This window comes from Panicum virgatum, chromosome 7K (assembly GCF_016808335.1).
Source record: "Panicum virgatum strain AP13 chromosome 7K, P.virgatum_v5, whole genome shotgun sequence".
NCBI lineage: Eukaryota > Viridiplantae > Streptophyta > Magnoliopsida > Poales > Poaceae > Panicum > Panicum virgatum.
The window spans coordinates 5,336,361-5,356,722 of NC_053142.1; the positions used below are offsets into that span (position 1 = coordinate 5,336,361).

At 49.2% G+C, this 20,362-nt stretch overlaps 2 pseudogenes; both read right to left on the minus strand.

Moving 5' to 3' along the window:
• On the minus strand, positions 1–6,358 carry LOC120639654 (annotated as a pseudogene).
• Positions 6,359–9,117: 2,759 nt separating this feature from the next.
• Positions 9,118–11,490, minus strand: LOC120639873 (annotated as a pseudogene).
• Between the last annotated feature and the right edge of the window lie 8,872 nt (positions 11,491–20,362).

The following is a 20,362-nucleotide window of genomic DNA, read 5'->3' on the forward strand; positions in this document are numbered from 1 at the left end:
TAGAATCTATTTCTTCGGCTACATGTGTCCCCATCCCATCCTTTCCATGGCAATTGGAATCTATTTTTTTCCTTTTATGCATAGTTATTACTACGATTCTAGTGAGCAATTTTGAAAGGGAAAGCATGGTATTTTTTAATCAAAGCCACACACTGACACGTTGACACCAGCTGCTCACTATCTCATCTAGAGCTAACCAAGCTTGCAGGAAGTCAGGAACTAACGGACAACTCTACAGCAGCTCACGAAGCAGAGTTCCTCCTCCGTCGAGTCTCCCTGCTCACTACCACGTCTGGTCCCACCCTCACCGCCGGCTGCTCCGCCTGAACCCTGCCTAGCCTTCCGAGCTTCTTCCACCCGCTTGTCCACCCGGACACTCCCTGCTGGTGCTGCTTCCCCGCCGCCGACAGCGGCGGCAGCATGCGCTCCACCTGCCTCTGCAGAAGCTCCACCTCGCGCTGCAGCTCCATGTACCTGGGGCTCACGCTCTCCACCTCCATCCTCAACGCGCTCACGTCGTCCTCCTTTCTCCCCGCCCTGCCCAGCGCGCCGGCCATCTTCGCCTGCTCCGACAGCAGCACCTGCACGACCACGCGCAGCGGCAGCCGCTCGTTCTGCGCCGCGTGCAGCCGCACCTCCCGCGACAGCTTCCCGCCTCTAAAACACGGATACGTCACTGCACTCCCGTATCCCGTATCGGAGACGTATCCGATATGGATACGCCTGGGATACGGCCGGGATACGTATCCGCGGCGTGTCCGCGTATCCCAGGTTATGTGGGCCGGAAACTTAAGAATGGAGACGTCTCGGCCCGGTCGATACGGCCCAGCAGCCTAGTCGCGAGTTTTCGTGACCTACTCCCGAGTCCCGACCTCACGCAGCCGCCTCCGCCTCACGCACGGGCAAAAGGGCCGGACGGCATCGGCAGTTCCCGGTCTCCCGCTCCTCCTCGCGCCGCCGTCCTCCTCCCCGTCGCCCTTCGCCTCGCCTCGCCGTTCGCGTCCCAGATCGACGCGCACAAGCCGGCGCTCGCGTCGCCCTTCGCCTCCCAGATTGGGCCCCCTCCTCAGCCGCCGACTCGCGCTCCTCCTCGCGCCGCCGTCCTCCTCGCGGCGTCGTCGCCCTCCCCGAGTCGCCCTTCGACTCCCAGATCGGGGCAGCCAAGGCGGCGACCCTCCTCGGTCACCCTCGGTCCGAAGCCGACGTCCTGCTCCTCCTCGCTCTCGTCGTCGTGCTGCCTTCATCCTCGAGCCGGAAGTTCCCCGCCTCCCCGTCCCGGTCAACATCCTGCTCGAACCAGGAGGGGAGCGCCTCGCCGTCCCCGATTCGCCTCCACGCAGCCGCCGCCCACGAAGTCCGCTCTCGATTTGTGCCCCCTGCTTAGGTGACTAGGTGAGTTCCTCTCCCTCCCCAATCCCCAATCCAATTTAGCTCTAAAACACGGATACGTCACTGCAGCCCCCTCTCTTGATTTTGTCCAATGCTCATTGTCCAGTATGGCATCTCCAAATTTGAGTAGTGCTGGAAGTGGTACTGCTAGTGCTAGTGGTAGTGTGGGATCTGGGGCCACAAGAACAACTGATATCAAGGCTCCGCTGTGGGATCATGTCACCATTCTAGAGAGGCCTAAAGCTGGTGGAGGAAATGCTTCATGGAGATGCAACTATTGTGGATTGGAAAAATGCACCAGCTACACTAGAGTTGAAGCTCATTTGCTGCAGAAATCAGGGAAGGGGATTGGCAAATGTCCGAAGGTTACATATGAAATGCTGAGTCAGATGAGGATGGACGTGGAAAGGTGCCAGGAGCTAGTGGAAAGAGCGAAGCAACGCACAGTTTCTTTGCCTGTAGCTCCTTCAGTCAATAACAGCAAGAAGAAGAGGGGACCTGCTTCTATATTGGAAAAATCTTGGGCATTGGAAGACCGCAAGCACTTGGATGCTTTAATTGTTAGAGCAATGTATTCTGGTGGAATATCTTTCAACTTTCTGAGAAACCCATATTTTAGAGAAGCTTTTGCATTTACTTGCAGCCGCCACAATTTGCAAGGTTACACAATCCCTGGGTATAACAGGGCTAGGGAATCACTTCTGAAGCAAGAAAGAAGGCACATAGAGACTCTATTGGAGAGTACAAAGAGCACATGGCCAGAGAAAGGGGTCACAATCTGCTCCGATGGTTGGTCAGATCCTCAGAGGAGGCCAATCATCAACTTCATCGCTGTTTCTGAGAAAGCACCAATGTTTTTGAGGGCTGACAATTGTGAAGGCGAATACAAGTCAAAAGAATATATTGCTGAGAAGTTGAGGGCTATCATTGATGAAGTAGGTCGACAAAATGTGGTACAAATCATCACAGATAATGCTGCAAATTGCAAAGGTGCGGGTCTTTTAATTGAAGCTGAAAATGATCACATATTTTGGACACCTTGTGTAGTGCATACTCTCAACCTTGCTATGAAAAATATATGTGAACCTAAACTGCCAAGGACACCTACTGATGAGGATATGCATATTTGGAGTCAATTAGAATTTATAAACAATGTCAAAGTTGAGGCTACTATGATCAAGAATTTCATAATGAATCATGGCATGCGTCTTTCCATGTTCAATGAGTTCAGCCATTTGAAATTGCTCTCTATTGCTGAAAAAAGATTTGCATCGGTTGTGTGTATGCTAAAACGGTTTGTTGAGGTAAAAGCAACTCTCCAACACATGGTGATTAGTGACAAATGGAGCATCTACAAAGAGGATGCTTCAACTGCCCAACATGTAAAGGAAAAAATACTAAGTGATGTCTGGTGGGGCAATGTAGAATACATTCTTAGGTTCACTAGTCCTATCTATGATATGATACGCTTTGCGGACACCGACACCCCGTGCCTTCACTTAATCTATGAGATGTGGGATTCAATGATTGAGAAAATGAAGAAAGAAATATATTTGCATGAAGGGAAGGAAATAATCCACTTCATTGTTTGGCTCATTCACTCAATCCAAGGTAATATACACTGTGCAATTAAAATTCAGATTGTTTGCTCTTCATTTTTTCAGTTGATCATGATCTAAATTGCTGCCCATTCCAGATTTTACAGCAACATGTGGCTTCAAGAAGGTGCTGGCCGACTACCCCCCACAAGGACAAGGAAATATCACAAATGAGGATGACTTGCTTCAAGAAATTATTTCGCATACCGCAAGAGTTGGCTGCAGTAAAGGAAGAATACGCAAGGTTTTCTAGTTGTTCAGAAGAATTCAATAACCCTGATTCTATACATGATAGATGGGCTGTTTCCCCAATGACATGGTGGACAAATCATGGACAATCTATCCCTCTTTTGATGGGTTTGGCCATGAAACTGCTCAGCCAACCGGCCTCTTCTTCTTGTTGTGAAAGAAATTGGAGCACATATAGCTTCATCCATAGTGTCAAAAGAAATGCCTTAACTCCTGAGCAAGCTGAAGATTTGGTCTTTGTGCACTCAAATCTGAGACATTTGTCAAGAAGAACTAATGCATACAAGAAAGGAGAGACAAGGATGTGGGATGTTGGGGGAGATTCTTTTGATTCCCTTAGTGGTGTAGGTCTTCTTGAAGTTGCTGAACTCTCTATTGATGAACCCGAGCTGCAGGCTGTATCATTTGGATTGGATGATTCCGAGGTTGAAGGTGTGGAGGAGAGTGGAACAATTGAGGAAGACCAAGAAGCTTGAGCCTATGCCTATCAGCCACACTTGATTTTATCTATTTCCTAAATTAGAGACCGCTATCATGATTTTCTATGTTTGTTATGTGGACTGCTATCTATCAGACTATCACTATCATGTTCTATGTTTTGTGAACTATTGCATATGTTAAACTTGGACTATGTACTATTGTAATATCATGTTGCTGTGATGTGTGATCAGTGTACTGCCTTGTTGTATGTTGAGTTCATGAGTTAGTTGTACTTCTCTTTCTCTTCACTCAATCACTTATTATGGAAGAGGAAGGCTGCTGAAAGCCTGAAACTACAAAGGTGATGTACTGATATACTCTAAGTCTCCAAATTGTGAAATTACACTTCTCTAGTTCTTATACATTTATATTGCTTTTGCAAGTTTGCATGTAAAAGATGCGGTTGGCCGGTTGCGGACTTGGAGAAGGAACATTGTATTGTGGTGGACATTGACAATACCATCGCAAGGTAATTCACTAATTTGCTATTTTTTGTTAATATGCATATTATTTATTTTTTTACATAAAAATTCAAAACGTATCCGTATCGGGTTTTTTGGGAAAATGCCGTATCCGCGTATCCGTATCCTTCCGATACCGATACACGTATCCGTATTCGTGTCGCATAGCTTCCCGCAGTCCACCGCCCGGCACAGCCGCTTCCGCTCGTGCTCCGTGGCCGCCGGGTGCGCCTTCAGGTACGAGTCGACGGCGCGGTACAACCCGTCGTGGCAGGCCCGCGCCGGCTCTGGAAGCGACTCGGCGAGGGCCTGGAACTTGCCCAGGGCAAGGTTCCGGTCGCAGGACACCTCCGAAAGGTAGCTCCGTAGCTGTCGAGGTGGCACGCCACGCGCTGCGCCCTCGTGTTCTCCGCCTTCGGGCGGCTTGGGGAGGACGACGACAACGGCTGCTCCTGCACCACGAACTGCTCCACCAGCCGCTGCACGAGGTCGACGTCGTACGCGGCGTCGGAGCGGCCGTAAGGGTATGAGGGGACGAGGATGTCGGCCAGCGACGCCTGGTCCAGCTGCATGCCCACGAGCTTCTCCACCTCGGTCACCAGCGCCGGCGCTGCCCTGAGCATGACGGCCAGCCGGAGCAGCCGGAGGAGGAAGCTGCACGAGACACAGTCCTTCTGCGGGGGGATGATGCTGATCAAGCTCTCCACGACCCTCCTCTACTCACTAGCTGCCGTCTCCGTCTGCGTATCGCCTTCGCCGGCGACGGCGATGACCATTTGGAGCACGCCGGCCTGCTGCCACGGCCCGCCGTCACGCAGCCCGGCGCTGTCCTTGCTGAGACCTGCCGAGAGCCATTTGGAGGAGTAGCGCGTGATGGCAGCACCGATGAGGTCGCCGCGCATGCCCTTGGCCTGCACGGCGGTGATGACCCGCACGAAGTGATCGATCCTCAGCACGCAGATGTCGTCCACCCACCAGTCTGCCGGCGGCGAAACGGGCTGGTGTTGGCTCGTGTCGCTCGATGTGCCGGCGCCGGCCCTCGCCGTCGCCTTGGCGGGCGACGTCCTGCCAGCGTAACCCCAGAGCACGGCCCTCGGGTTGGTGCACGCCTTGGCCGCGACGGACTCGCTGCAGCGGCGCACAAGCTGCAGGTCCTCGGCCCACGGCGAGAGGCCCTCGCAGCTCCGGAGCACGGCGACGGAGTCCCGCCACGAGGACGCCACCACGTAGCTCAGGAACGCCTCCGCGCGGAACGCGAGGTTGCCCTCCTCCAGCTCCTCCGTCATCTCCAGGTACTCGGCGGCGCAGCGCAGGACGGCGACGTTGGCGGCCGTGATGTCGACCACCACGCCGTAGCAGAACTTGGCGGCCAGTTCGAACGCGCCGTGGCCGCCCGGCAGGTCGGGGAGCTCCACCTCCACCACGGTGGCGGCGTCGGGGCCGTGCGGTAGCGCCGATGCCTCGTCGGCGAGCCAGCCCAGGCGGGCGCTGCGGGAGACCATGGGGTGCTTGTGGAGGTGGAAGTTGACGCCACCCACCTTGGCCAGCAGATCACTTGGGATGCCGTCACTGCTAGCGTACCGGCTGCAAGTGCCAAAACAGCACAAGAATTCAGGAAATGAGAGCACAATTCGTGTAGCTTTGATTCGCATATGTGTTGCGCACCATGATTGGTCCCTGCGCACCGAGCCGTCCGCTTTAGCGCCGCCGCGCTCATCCTGCACCTGCACGTCGCCGCCGCTGAGGGGGACGAGGCCGCGCTCCTCGACATGGTTCTCCCTCTCCATGGCTTCCCACATCTCCATTCCTGCTACTCTGTGCTGTGATCTACAGATGTCATGTATATACGCTTACAACTTACAAGGCAGCAGATGCATCTCTCTTTGAGATGGACTGCACTGGAGTAATCACTTCCTAGCTTGAATTGTAAGATCCAGGAAATAGATAGGCATACGACCGCGTCACAACATAGTTATGGTTGAGTATGCTCGTCTCATCTGACTTGCTCTGACTCTTGATGAACCACCTGTTGCCACTGTTGTGACCAGGTCGTTACAATCAGTCGTTTTTCGATTGCAGGGATGGGCCATAAGCGTCTACATAAACCCATTATTGGACGTGAAATCATGATAGCCACTCTGGGTTTTCGAGCAGATTCATTGGCAGGTGATCCATGAGTGTGCCTTCATCTGAACTAGTCCTCTCCTCTTTAATTCAGTGGCTGGGTGATCTCTGTCCAATAAAGCGACACCAATTAACTCACTGGGAGAGAAAATGTTTGAATTGGCATCATCAAGTGTCCATCTGTCATCGAGACCTCGTCAACTTGTTAGATTCATTAAGTTTTTGTATCATCACCATTAACATTATATTCTAAAATAATTATTTTCTTCAAGGAGGCTGAACATGGGAGCTCTTTTTAACTAATTATTAAAAGAGCTCGTATTCGTATATAAAAAGATACCGTCCCCATCCACTCTGCTCGTGCCTCCAACCAGGTCAAAATCTGCTGCTTTTCCTTGTGAAGACAATCAGCCATCAGTCTGTCGACGCTTTGTGCGTATCAGTTGAGTACACAGTGCATCCGACAGGAGATAGGGTCACAAGGCTGGGTGAAATCGATCCTGGATGCTGGACTGATGGATCCAGAATTGGATGAGGGAACAAGGGGAAAGGAAAACCGCAGTGACTGGATTTTCTGGTTAAAGGGTTACCATTGGAACCATGCACATTAAAATTCAGGTATACTGAAATAAGCAATATGGTTTATTTATATATACATCGCCAGCCACAAGTAACTCAAGTAGCAGAGTATATATATGGTATATATAGATATTTAACTTCACCAATAGAGCATTACAAATGAGCCAATGATAGTGGGGAAGTGTAGATGCAAAATTGTTTATCCCGACAAATATGACTGCTCTGCTCAAGGAGACAATGTGGTTTTATTCATATATATGTCGTCAGACACAAGGAACTTTTGCTTTCATATAGGCCGTGTTTGTTTCCGCTTAAAATCCGATTCTGGATGGAAAAAATCAAAAAATCCCACCCAAACGCTGCGCTTAATTTTCGATTCTATCGGCCGCCGATTCCCACGGAAGCGCCAAAACAACGTGAATCGTGATTCCTCCCACCGCGGCTCAGAACTCGCGCACGGGAAAAGCGAGTGGATTTCCACTGACTGCCCCCCCTCCACCCCGTCTCCCGATACCCCTTCCCCTGTTCGACCCCTCCTTCCCCGAGATACCGCCGCCTCCCCTCTACCGCCGCCCCCCTCCCTCCTGCGCCGCTCGCCGCCCTCGGGAGACGGTGCGCCTGCCGCGCGGGGACCCGAGCCCGGATCCGCGCACTCCTCCTGATCTGCGCCCACCGCCTCGCAGATCCGCGCAGTGCTCCTCGGCCCGCTGCCTCCAAGATCCGCGCCGCCGACGCCCGGAATCGCGCCGACCCTCTCCTTCACGGGCTCCGGCGTGACTCCGCCCACCCTCCCCTGCTGCTGCGCCGCCGTCTGTGACCTCCCCCCAACCGGAGCTGCGCCGCCGCCCCTGACCTCCCCCCGCGCCGCCCTGCAGTCTCCCGCCGCCGCCCTTGCCTCTCCCGCTGCAACTGCCGCAGCTCCTGCCTTCCCCCTCCGTCGCCCCTGGCCCCTGGCCCTCCCTGCCCAGGTACGTCGCCGCACTTGTTTTCCCTCCTGGAGGAGCACCGCCGGCCCATGACTGACTGGCCTTTCAATCCACGATTGGAGTAGCGCCGGCGACACTGACTGACGCCGGATCTACGCCGCCCACCCCTGCAGTGCGCCGCCGCCACCCCTGCCGTGCGCCACCGCCGCCTCCAAGGTATGCTGCCGCCCCTTGTTGCTGGAATGTGGATTGGACACATGCATAGTTTATTTTTGAGCTATTTATGCTGGTATTCTATGACCTCTGGGGTAGCATGAGATGCAAAGATTTGTATGGGATTCCAGTTATGTTCGTTATTTTCTGCAATATGGGTATATCTTCAGGAACATGAATTGTTAGTTGGAATTTTTATTAGGCAACCATGCAGTTATTTAACATGGCCTTAGTTTACATTCTAACCAGCATGGCTAACATATAGGTGATTGAGGCTAACATAAATTTGATATGCAGGAAAGTATTATCTTGTTGACTCTGGATACCCTAATAGAAAAGGATTTCTTGCACCCTACAAGGGACAAAGGTATCATGTTTCCGAATGGCGTCATGGTCACCAACCAGTGGGATTGAAAGAGGTGTTTAATCATGCACATTCATCCCTTAGAAATGTGATTGAGCGGTCATTTGGAGTTCTAAAGATGAAGTGGCGCATTCTCAAGAACTTGCCCAGTTATCCAGTTAACAAGCAGTCCAAGATTATAGTTGCTTGTATGGCCCTTCACAATTTCATTAGGGAATGCGACTTAGAAGATCCACATTTTGAAGAAGACGTTGAAGATGATAGTCCTCATCCAACTTATGATGACGATGGTGGTACTGGAGATGATGTCGATATGAATGCATTTCGTGATGCGATCGCTACCGCTATGGTTTCGTGATTTAGTTTATAAATTAGTTGTATCCATCACTTATGTACTCAATGTTTAGAAATTAGTGCTGGTACATCTCTTGGGCTAATTGTGATATTAATCTATTTGATCTAATAGTAATATAATTATGTAGTCAATATTGTAAAAAATTATAAGAATTATTGAATTCTGCTCGTATTTAGCAAACAAATGAGATATCATCAGCCTCAAGGGTATTTCAGACTTTATACCACTCAGCAAAGAGAATCAGCTCAAAATAATCAGGATTGCCAAACACCCAGCTTATTCAGACAGCCGATTCTCCAGACAGCTCGCTTATCTCAGAATCCTGATTGTCAGAAAAGCGAAGTCCAGAAAAGCGGAAACAAACAGGCCCATAGTAAGTTCATGTTGAAGCAGAGCTTCCCAGTATAGTCTCAAGTTGCCTTGGCACTGGGGGCTTGCCAAGGTCTACTAGACCCTCAAGAACCTGAACCACATTACCCATTGTTGGCCGATCAAATTCATTGTCTTGAATGCACCAACATGCAACCTTGCAAGCTCTTTCAACCTCCTCTGTGTCGATCTCGCCAAGTAATTGGTGATCTATTAAGCTACCAAAGTCCTCCTGAACCTTCCGTGCAGCTTTTAGAGGAAAATAAACAGCTTGGTCACCACTAGTTTTACATTCTTCAGATTTGTTCCTCCTTCCTGATACGATTTCTAGCAGTAACATTCCATAGCTATAAACGTCAACCTTTTGTGTGATAGGGACTCTGCTAATCCATTCTGGTGCGAGATACCCAATAGTTCCTCTCATCGTAGTAAGAACGCGACTGAAGTCTCTCCCTAAAAGTTTTGCCATCCCGAAGTCAGCAATCTTAGGAGTAAATGATGTATCAAGAAGTATATTTTCTGGCTTAACATCACAATGTATGATGCATTCACGACAACTCTCGTGTAAGTAGGACAACCCTTTTGCAATCCCTATGGCAATTTTGTACCTTGTGCCCCAATTTAGTATAGTACCGTTGCTTCGAAACAAATGAACATCAAGAGAGCGATTCTGCATATACTCATAAACAATAATCCTTCTATCACCTTCCGAACAGAAACCAATCAATTTTACTAAATTAACATGTTGAATCATTCCAATTGTACTGACCTCAGCTCTGAATTGCTTTTCTCCTTGGCATGCACCAGTAAGAGTTTTTACCGCTATGCCAGTTGAGTCACTTAGAATCCCCTTGAACACATTACCAAAACCACCTCCACCAAGCTTCTCCGAGAAACTTTTGGTTGCACGCTGCAAATCAACATATCTAAAAGCTAAAACACCACCACTACCTTAGATGCCATTTGAATCATTGCACGACTTGCGCTTCTTCCTCTGAATAACTAGTAACAGCACAACAACAAACAAAACCAGAGAAGAAACACTTGCACCAATGAGAATACCAGCAAGGCGTAGGTAAAGGATCTCTCCGTTAGTATCTGTTGTACCATTATGCTGCTTTACATTAAGAAGTTCACCTTTCCATATCGAGCAGCCGCCTGTACTGTATGAATATGCTGTGCAAGAACAATTACTTAGACAAACATTCATACATTCCTGTGCACTTGCAACAGCTTCCATGGCATGAGCATTGTCAAGCAATCTGCTGACACTAGGTATGGGAAACAACTGGTCAGTCAACTCTTTTGTGGTTTTGTTCCTACTGCATTCTAGTTGAGTATTTCTCACGCAGCCACCCCTCTTGTAATCTAGGTTCCAGTCCTTGGGCGACTTCACAAAGAACCCTGCCATGCAGGTGCACAATAGTGGAAGTGTGTTGTCATTGCAGATTGTGAAAGGTCCACATACAGCGAAAACATCACATGAACCCTTGGGTTGGGTGTAGAGTGTTTCCAAATTTGGCAAGGCATTGACCCAAATAAGCATCTTGGTCAGGCCATTGGAGTCAAGTAGGATGAATGCGGTCACCGCCTCATCGAACGTGTTGACAGTCCAATATTCTTCTTCACGGGTGTGGCTGAATTTGACAAAGGCAAAAGCATTGGCAGACATTTCAGGGACCGAGGAGAAATACTTCCCATTCCATTCGCCCGTGAAGAAATACACTGTAGATGTGTTGCAATGCTTATCAACTATTTGCTTGGAACCACCCGGGTCATGCTCCATGCAGTATGAACCCGAGGCTGGGTCTACTAGGTTCTTCTTTGACACAACCCTGTACTTCATACCAGTGACCTTGTTGTGGCCAATCTTCCCGCCAGGGAGGACAACATCTGTTGGGTGGTCAAAGCTCTGCCATAAAACTCTGGTGGCTTCCGAGGCATCTTGTATGACAAGGTTTCCGTTATCGGAGAGCACAACAGTGATGTTGCTACTGGATTTTGTTCTACTAAAAATCTTGGTGGACCAGATTTCAGACTTTGTTACATGGTTCACGATGACTAGATTGCCATCTGCTGTGAATGTGAGCTTTGACATGTTGTGGGAGGGCTCTGGTATTGGCATATCTCTATTGGCAACCCACACATCTATGAACTTGGGGATCTTGTTGAACCATATGCCTAGGTACCAGTTGGGCAAAGTGGTGTTCCCAGATGACTTACTGGAGCCTGTTTGGAAGAAGCCGAGCGCGAACTTGCCGTTGGTGGAGACCAGCCGCTCGCTACTGTTGAGCACTCTGCCTGCTGCCAGAGTGCTGCCAGTTGCAGCAGCACAAGAATGGTAGCTAATAAGTCCTAGGCACAAGAGCAGCCAAAACAGTATGAGTGTTAGAGTATATTAGGCAACTCCAGATTAGTTTAGGATTGATGCAATCCCGTGATAGCCTTCCTTATCTCTAGGGGAGGTGCCTTGTCCTCCAAGCCTTGTACTCCTATATATACCGCCCAAGGGGCTCATTACAAGACAATCGACCACATTATATGCATCCTAACTTTCCTACATGGCATCAGACACCTAGGTTACGAGATCCCAACCCTAGCCTCGCCGCCGCTTCCGCTGCACCCGCGCGCCCCCGGGGAGATCGAGATTGATCTCCGCCGGGGGCAGCGCCCTCCTAGGATGCGCCGCGGATCCCTCTAATCCGCGCCGCCGTCGTCGTCAAGCACAACAGAAGGACCTACCTCTTCCCTGGCCGCCCCATGGCGGCACCGCTCGACGTCCCCGTTGGGTACCACATCGCCATGGGGGCGCCACTGGGCCTGCACGCCTCCGCGTCGTCGTCCCCCTCGACTCCACATCCGGATCCGCCCGACCCTCTCGCGCATCAGGCCAGGCGCCCTGACTCCTACCAGCACCGCCGCACCGCTGCCATGAGCGCGAGTGCGTGGCTGCGGAGGACCACCGTGGGGACGCCAGGCCACTGCACCATCGGGGCCGGCGGGCCGCCGCACCGCCAATCGACGTCCACACCGATATATATATATATATATATATATATATATATATATATATATATATATATATATAGGGTCAGAATATAGTGGAGTTCATACTCGGATTAAATTCCAATACAAAAGTATAATTGAATGAAAAAAATGAATGGAAAGGAAAAAAAGAAAAAGAAAAACAAAAGATCTTTGATCCCGGTTGGTAACACCAACCGGGACCAAAGAGTCTACTCGCCACGTAGGCGCTGGCTGTCCTGAGTGAGAAACTTGAACAATAGGGGTTTCCCAACCGGGAAAAATCAAGCGTTCTTAGTAGTGTAGCTGCGTTGGTACGTACGCATAATCAACATGCATGTACGATTATTGTTTGCGTACACTCCAGCAAGTTGTTCATGAAAATCATAGCTGTATCCTGTTGGTTAAACTAAGATTTTCCATTATTTTCCTAAGAATAAAAAATAATTATTTGGCCTACTAGGTTGATCACTTAACATTACAGTTGATATATATTTTCATATTATTAATGTCTAGCTCATACCTAGTCTTACTATCTGTGTAAACTATATATATGCTAGTAAATGATTGTGCCAGGCTTCTTAGTTGTTTTACCACAGTTTGATGTTGCTGAAGTTTATATGTTATGACTGGCTTATTGGACACATTCTGACCATTTCTTTTTGATTCATGTCATTTCTTGATTTGTTTGTGCTCTTATCATTTTTGTTTCTTGTATTGTCATCCTGTTGAAGCATCATGGCTTAGACTTGAAGATTATGATTATCGTATGGAGCAATGAAAGTGAGACTATAAAGTAATTTGTTAAAGTAATATAAAAATCATGTAAATCCTGATACAGTCTGCAAGTCAGTTTTCTGTACTGTGAGATCACTTAGTGTAATGTGGTAAATTAAATTTTTTTCATGTCAAAATTGTATGAAATCTATGTAATTGCTTGTTACATTTAGCTTGGCCCATGGTTAACTTGATCCAAAATGGGCTTTGTAAATAATATATGGGCCTTGATAGTCAGAAATGGGTCTGACAAGAAGACATCCATGTGGCGCCACGCCAGTGCCACATGGTGTCCCTGTTAGCAGTACTCGCCATGTCATCGTTTGCCGTTTTATTTGAAAGCAAAAGCATTCCTCGACCTATGAGCCAAGTAAAATTCTGGGCATGGAACTTGATTATTCCTAAACCTTAATTGGAGCTGACATGTCCTAGACCTTAATCTATGTCAATAACACTTTGCATACTGCTCATCAAGCAGTCGTTCTTGGAGATGGCATATATTGGTGTTGATGGCTTGATGAGTCAATGGGGCCCACACCTTTGTCTAACCTTTCAAAATAGCGGCTTGCCAAGGCAGGGCAAGAGGAGGTCTGTAGTCATCTGCATCAAGGGTCCTTCGAGGAGTGCTTCGGTTGTCATATCATTCTGTTTGCTTTATGCTTTTGTGTTATACATAGTAGTTCCTTAGTAAAAGTTCGGCTGTGAGGCTAATTACCACGTTAACTCATGAAGCTATTCCTTGCTTATATGTGGTGGAACTGGGTAAAATTAAACAAAGTTAGTGCCATCGTTTTCCCATGAAGCGGAAAGCACTTTCTTTTAGGGGTATTATTCTTTTTAAAAGTTGAATATTTAGCATTGCTAATCAGTTGTGGAAAGGAGGCCAGGCTAGTGGTCCGTTTGATTTTATACCAGTCTTGTCTCCTCTGCTCGTGTTTATATGGTTAGGTCCTCCACAACAGGGCTTTTAGAGCGTAATTACGATGTAAGTCATGGACTATGCCGGCTTTGCTTAGATGCCACGGAACCCAAGTACCCTAAGTCTATACATTCCCTTTGTCCTGCGGCAAAGCAAAAAACCATCCTATACCTCATATGTGTAAGTACATGTTCTTGGCAATTAAGGAACCTTATTTCACAGCCTGTTGATTATAAAGTGATCACACTAGAGGCCAGATCCCACAGTTACCACAAATGATCTACAGATCGAGTTGCTGTGTTTGAAGACTGTTGAGTAACTCATTCAGTTGTCCTGTTGGATGTGCTAGGATTGGAGAACCTAGATCGTGTCTTCTTCCATTGAGGTAACTAAGCTTCTTTACATGCCTTAATTTGCTTCTCCGACCAACTTCTTCTTTGAGTTCTGAGCTATCCTGCTTATAAGATCTATATCTCCTGCAAATAAATTATATATCCTTCAAATTTGTGATCTTATGGACACAAAGAAACCACTTGTGATCATTTGGAGTCGTGCTTAAAGATTTGCATTAACTTTCCTGATCTTATTTTTTGCTGTTGTTGGCTTGTTGCTTTTTTGTTGCCATCAATTGGTGATTAACATGCTCTTGATATTTGTTTCCTACAAACAGGGGTGGGCTATTCTTCATAAACAGACGTATCAACAGGTATAATCCAATCTCGATCCTGACATAGATACAATTGCTTCAAAGTACTGCTTGTTATTAATTGCTTCCCACAGCGAGACAACACACTCTGAACTGTAACATGTTATTCACCCTATTATTGACATAATTCAGAGGTCTCAGTATTACGACTCATGTGATCCATACGTCTTTTGTTTATGTGCTTAATTATTCGGACGTTTGCCTCGAATCTCTCTGGTTGCACATGCACTGCTACGGTGCTACCTTATTCTTTAATGTCATGTTTATTAGTAGTAGTTTATTTTTTCCACTGTCTTATACATGCACAATTGTTTAGTTTCTTATGTTGATTCTTATATGCATTTAAGGGACTGATTGATCAAGTATATCATTAACTGTTGATGAGTGCGTGATGGCTGCACTGTTGCATCTGTGGAACCAATGGGAGGTCCAAATCCTGGTCCTTGTCAGCTTCGCACTACAAATATTCCTTCTTATCTTCGGTGGGATGCGTTGGCACCATATGTCCCGTGTGCCAAGGATTCTCCTCTGGCTAGTGTACCTGCTGGCGGACTCTGCAGCGTTATACATCCTTGGTCACATGTCCATCAACTACAAGGCAGCTGAGCACCAGCGGCTCATGGCTTTCTGGGCACCATTCCTCCTGGTGCATCTTGGTGGCCAGGACACTATCACCGCCTATGCCATGGAGGACAATCAGCTCTGGCTCCGGCACCTGCTTACTCTTGGAGTGCAGGCCCTAGGAGCTGCTTATGTCTTATACAAATACATTACCACTAGCGATAAACTGGTCATGGGAGCTGCAATCCTCATGTTCGTCGTTGGTGTTATCAAGTATGGTGAGAGGATCTGGGCGCTCAAATCATCCAATCTGGAAAACATAAGCAATTACCTCGACAGTGTTCGTTTCGAGCAGAAGTTAGGGCCTTATTCTGCACGCTTGAAGTTAATTGAACAGGAGGAGCTGGATGATGAAGTGGTTCTGCAAGGTGCACATGACCTGTTCTATATTTGCATGGGTCAGTTTGTCGATTATAAGGTCTGGCCATCCAAATTTCAGTGTGACGCCTTAAAGATTTTTCATGAGAAGGGTTGCATGTTCAGGGTTATTGAGATGCAGCTGTCCTTAATGTACGACATCTTTTACACCAAGGCAGCAGTGATTCACACAGGGTGGGGACGCTACGTCCGTGCCCTGTCGTTACTCAGCACCGTCACTGCATTGGTCCTGTTTCAGTTCAGCATTAGCAAAGATCATTACAACGGAGTCGATGCAGCTGTCACCTACATACTACTAATAGGGGCTTTAATCCTGGAGGCAGCATCTGTTCTGATGGAAATGGCATCGACATGGACATGTGCAACCTTGCAATCTAAAAGATGGGATTGGCTACATAGCCTACTTATATCTCTTCGTCGGCGTGTAAAGCTTGCAGGACGTAACAGAAAATGGTCAGGTTTCATTGGACAGTGTAACCTGTTGGGCTCCATCATTACTGAAACTGAAAGCGGACGTCTAGGCAGCTGCATGATCTCAACGGGTACTAAGGACTTGGTGCTGAGAGAGATATTCAGGATGGTGGAAGCATGCGGAGGAGAAGATGCATTGATGACTAACAGTGGTCAGTGCGCCCTGAAGCAAGTTAATGGATTCTTGGAGGATCTTAACTGGGGCATTAGCTTTGACGAAAGGGTCCTTACCTGGCACTATGCAACTGGCATGTTCCTCTTCTCTCTAGAAGAGCGTCTTAAAGACTTGGCGCCCATTGTGGAGGCAACGAAGACAGTCTCCAACTACATGATGTTCCTCCTCGTGAAACATCCCTACATGCTTCCTGGCCACGTTCGCCGTAGATTGTATCAAAATGCTAGTGAAGATCTGCTAGAACAAAACGGAGACTACATGCAGCAGATGTCCATACAAATCAAAACAGGAGACTACAAAAGGATTCCACTTTCCCTTCTCCCTGGAGCAAAACTTGCAACGAGGCTGGTAAACGAGGAATTCAATGTCCCAGAGGTGATGCATGTTGTGTTTGGGGTTTGGGTGGAGATGCTGTGCTACGCAGCGCACAACTGCAGCAGGACTTCCCATGCCAGGCAGCTAAACATTGGCGGTGAGTTCATTACAGTGGTTTGGCTTCTGTCAACTGCAGCATTCAATTGCCTCCACTGTGATAAGAAATGGTTCAATGACGGCATGGAGAGGTTCTTCAAGCCCGCCAGGCGACGAAACTTTGTGTGGCGTCGGCGCAGAATCGTCAATATTCATCGGCCAACTTTTTTTTCAAACTAGTCACCAAGAACATAGGTGTATCTCATCTTAAAAGAAAAAAAAAACAAGAACCTATGTCAATTGGTCGTGGGAGTCAGGTTCCAGGTAGCTAAAATTGTGGGTGTGGAAGGAGTGGTTCTTTCTGATGACCCGGGTCAATGTGGCAATCACTACCGGAAACCGGCTCTTTGCCAAGTGCCTGGTGCTTTGCTGAGAGCAACTCATCGGGCACTCGGCAAACAAACTATTTAACTCACGGCAAAATAAAGGCTCTCGGCAAAAATTATATTTGCCGCACATGGAAAACATCATGCTGACAACCTTCCTATCGTGTATAATCCACCCCCTCGTTACAATGCTGGTGAAGATCAATCGAACCTTAGCATTTTCCAAGGGTAACTCGGAAGTGCAAGTGATGTGAAGGACCGGACAGGCGACCAGAAGGGGGGTTTGAATGGGAGCCTCAAATTCGATTCAAAATCGAAGAGAAGAAGTCTCGATTCAAACACCACACCTCCGACTCCTAAAATGTGTCAACACTATGCAGCATGGACAACCTGCTAGTGCTAGGAACACGATCAGAGTGTCGCAAAAACTCTTGTGGAAGCAAAGCCCGAAAGCACGCGCCAACCAAACGCAAAATGAACTGACTACTCGCTATTGCAGGTGCGCACCCAACAAAAGGATTAAAAATCCAACACTAACTACACTAAAGAGCAGCGCACATGACAATAATTAAAAATCCAACACTAACTACACTAAAGAGCAAAGCAATCATTAGGACCATCAAGGCTGAAACACTGGCCTACTGAAAAACGCACTGCTGAGCCTGTTGCTGTGTGCTGGATCAAGAGAAGCTTGGTACTGCACCATAGTGGCAAAGTGCAGAACAGGTTGTAGGCGTGTTTGAAACTGCCGCCGAGCGAGGCTCCCTCTTGCGTTGGAGTTCACTTCCCCTCCTTGCAAATCAAAAGCACACACAGAGAAATATCGCAGTGGCTTGCTGCAGTCCTTCTTCGATTTCTTGTCAATGCCTGCAAAAACAAGATCACAGCTCACACACGCAAATCAAAGCAGCAGCTAATCCAAGCACCAGAGCAGGAACATCTTGGCTTGCTCCTGGCCTCCGAACGCTGCTGTGCAGCTCTGTCTTGCTGCGTGCTAGCCTCCACCTTGCCGGCCGCTTCCTGCTGCAGGTAGCGTGCTGCCGACAGCGCCTGACGCCGGACCTGCTGCTATCACCGCTGAGCAGAGCTGCTGCTACGCGCCGGGACACCCACCTGCACCGCACACACAGAGGAAACGAGCAGCAGCAAAGCGCTGTCGGCCAGGCGCACCCTTGCCTGCCAAGCCTGCTGTCCACGCGCTACAGAGTGCGCACCAACGCGTGGAGCAGACACGCTTTGAGCCTGGGCGCCGGCCGGCTACCGCCTGCGCAACAGCAGCCGCAACCAAAGCCTGCGCCTTGAGCTGCCGACCCTCGCAAGCCGCGCAGATCTGAGCTCCGAGATGCACAGCCTGCTGTGCCACCGGCGGGACACTTGCCCCCCTGGCCTGGGATCCCGGGCTACGTTGCCCAAAGCTGCCGCTCGGCTGCCTGAAGCTTGAGCACTGCGCCACAGAGCACTGCCTCCGCAAGCGCCTGCTGCGCGTCCCGGCTGCCGCCGCTTCACCGGCCGCGTGCCTGCCTCACCAATCGCCTGCGCGCCGCGAGCGCCGCAGGGCGCCCTGCTCCTGATGCCGAAAGGCCCTCCTGCACCTGCGCTCAAGAAAAACGGGAGGACAAAAGGGATCCAAGATCCACCCCAAAATTCCAATAAAAGAACTCGAAATTGAGACAAAGGATATGGAATCAAAACACTGGAGGGCACATGGAAGTTAGGGCCTCCAATTCCCAACACAAAAATCTCAGATGTTGTTAATGTTGAAAGAAGAGGTGGGGAGAGAAGAGGAAGTGGTCTCAAGGTGGAAGAAAAGAGACGAGGCATGAGGCTATCCCTCATCCTCTTCTTATTACATTCAGATTGTCCAAAAGACTAAATTACCCCTACTCTATTATTACTAGAGATAACTCGCTCAGGGGCATTTTTGTCCATCTTCCACTCGGAGCATCAGATGGACACAGCGCCTTCACGACTTCGCTTCGTCTCAACGCAAGCTTCGCGATCCCGCCACCTGTCCTCCGACATCCTCCACATGTGTCACCGCCGTCCTCGACCGTCCGGGCGCCAAGTCTTCTTGAGCCTCCACTTGACTTGCTCGACCGCCGTCTTGATTTGGTCAACACTGTCACCCATGTACTCATGCGCTTGTCGATATCCCCAGGTGTCAGCCACCGCGGCTAGCCACCTGGTCTCCTGGTCCCTCGATCACGCCCAGCATCCGCCCTTCACCACAGCCGTCGACCGCCATGCCGCATCGCTCCAGATCGCACATGACTTCGCCGGCTCCCCAAGTCCATCGGCGCAGACCCGCATGACCTTCACCTCGCCGTCACTACCGCCTGCGAGCTCCACACCTGCGTATCACAAACCAAGAGACATGCCCCCGGTTTTGAGGCCGAAATCGGGAAACCCTCGACATGCCCCACCTGGACGTGGCACAGCCCACCGGGCGTGGCTAACCAATCTCGACGCGTGTCCCTCATCCAAAGCCTCTGCCTTGACTTGGGATCCCCCGCCGTCTCGATCACCTCATCGTCTTGACTCTTCATGCACGGTGTGGATCGCACATAGACTCCGCACGGTCTCTAGGTCCCTCGGCCCTGAGCTGGTGCTCGCCTTTACCAAAACTGTTGGCAGCCATGCCGCATCCCTCTGGACCGCATCCCTCTGGACCGCACATTGACTCCACCCAGCTCTCGAGGTCCTTCAGCCGACGCCACCACTCGCCTTCACCTCTTGCCACCTCAAGTCATGCTACATCCTATACCTGCAATCTGCAGCCAAGAGACAACACGAACACATTTGTTCCACTGCCACCTTTCGCCACCGGTTAGTCAACATAATCATGCATACGGGAAAAGTACACATGCTTATGCACCAACCAAACAATCGAAAGCGCATGTGTTGATCAATCACTCATCACCAAAACTGACCAGGGGTCCGCATGATGCGACCATCAAGACCTTGAACCATCAAGAGTGGCGCAGTATCATGCTATCTGTGTTGACTAACCTTTCCGAAGTAGAGCCGTACATGTGGTAAGTTCTCAAAAAACTTGTTCTCGATTAGTCACTCTTCTGCATCCAACCCCTTGTTCCTCGTTGGTACAGGGAATTTCATCAACAATTCTGGCGTCCAACAAGGAAACCTACTCCGCAGGAAGCTGAGACCCTTCTCAGACAGGGTGCGGGAAATGGAATGCCTGATTTCATTTCTTGGTTTAAACAAAAGGTACTGTCCAATTTAGCTCGTACTGATTATGGCATTACAAGTTGCTCATACATGTGAATAATATAACGAACTATCCTGCTTGAACTTGCAGGGCCAAAACTATGTGTCTATGAGTGTTGAGTTGAGACAGGTTGCCGATGGCTATCCTTATAGGGTCAG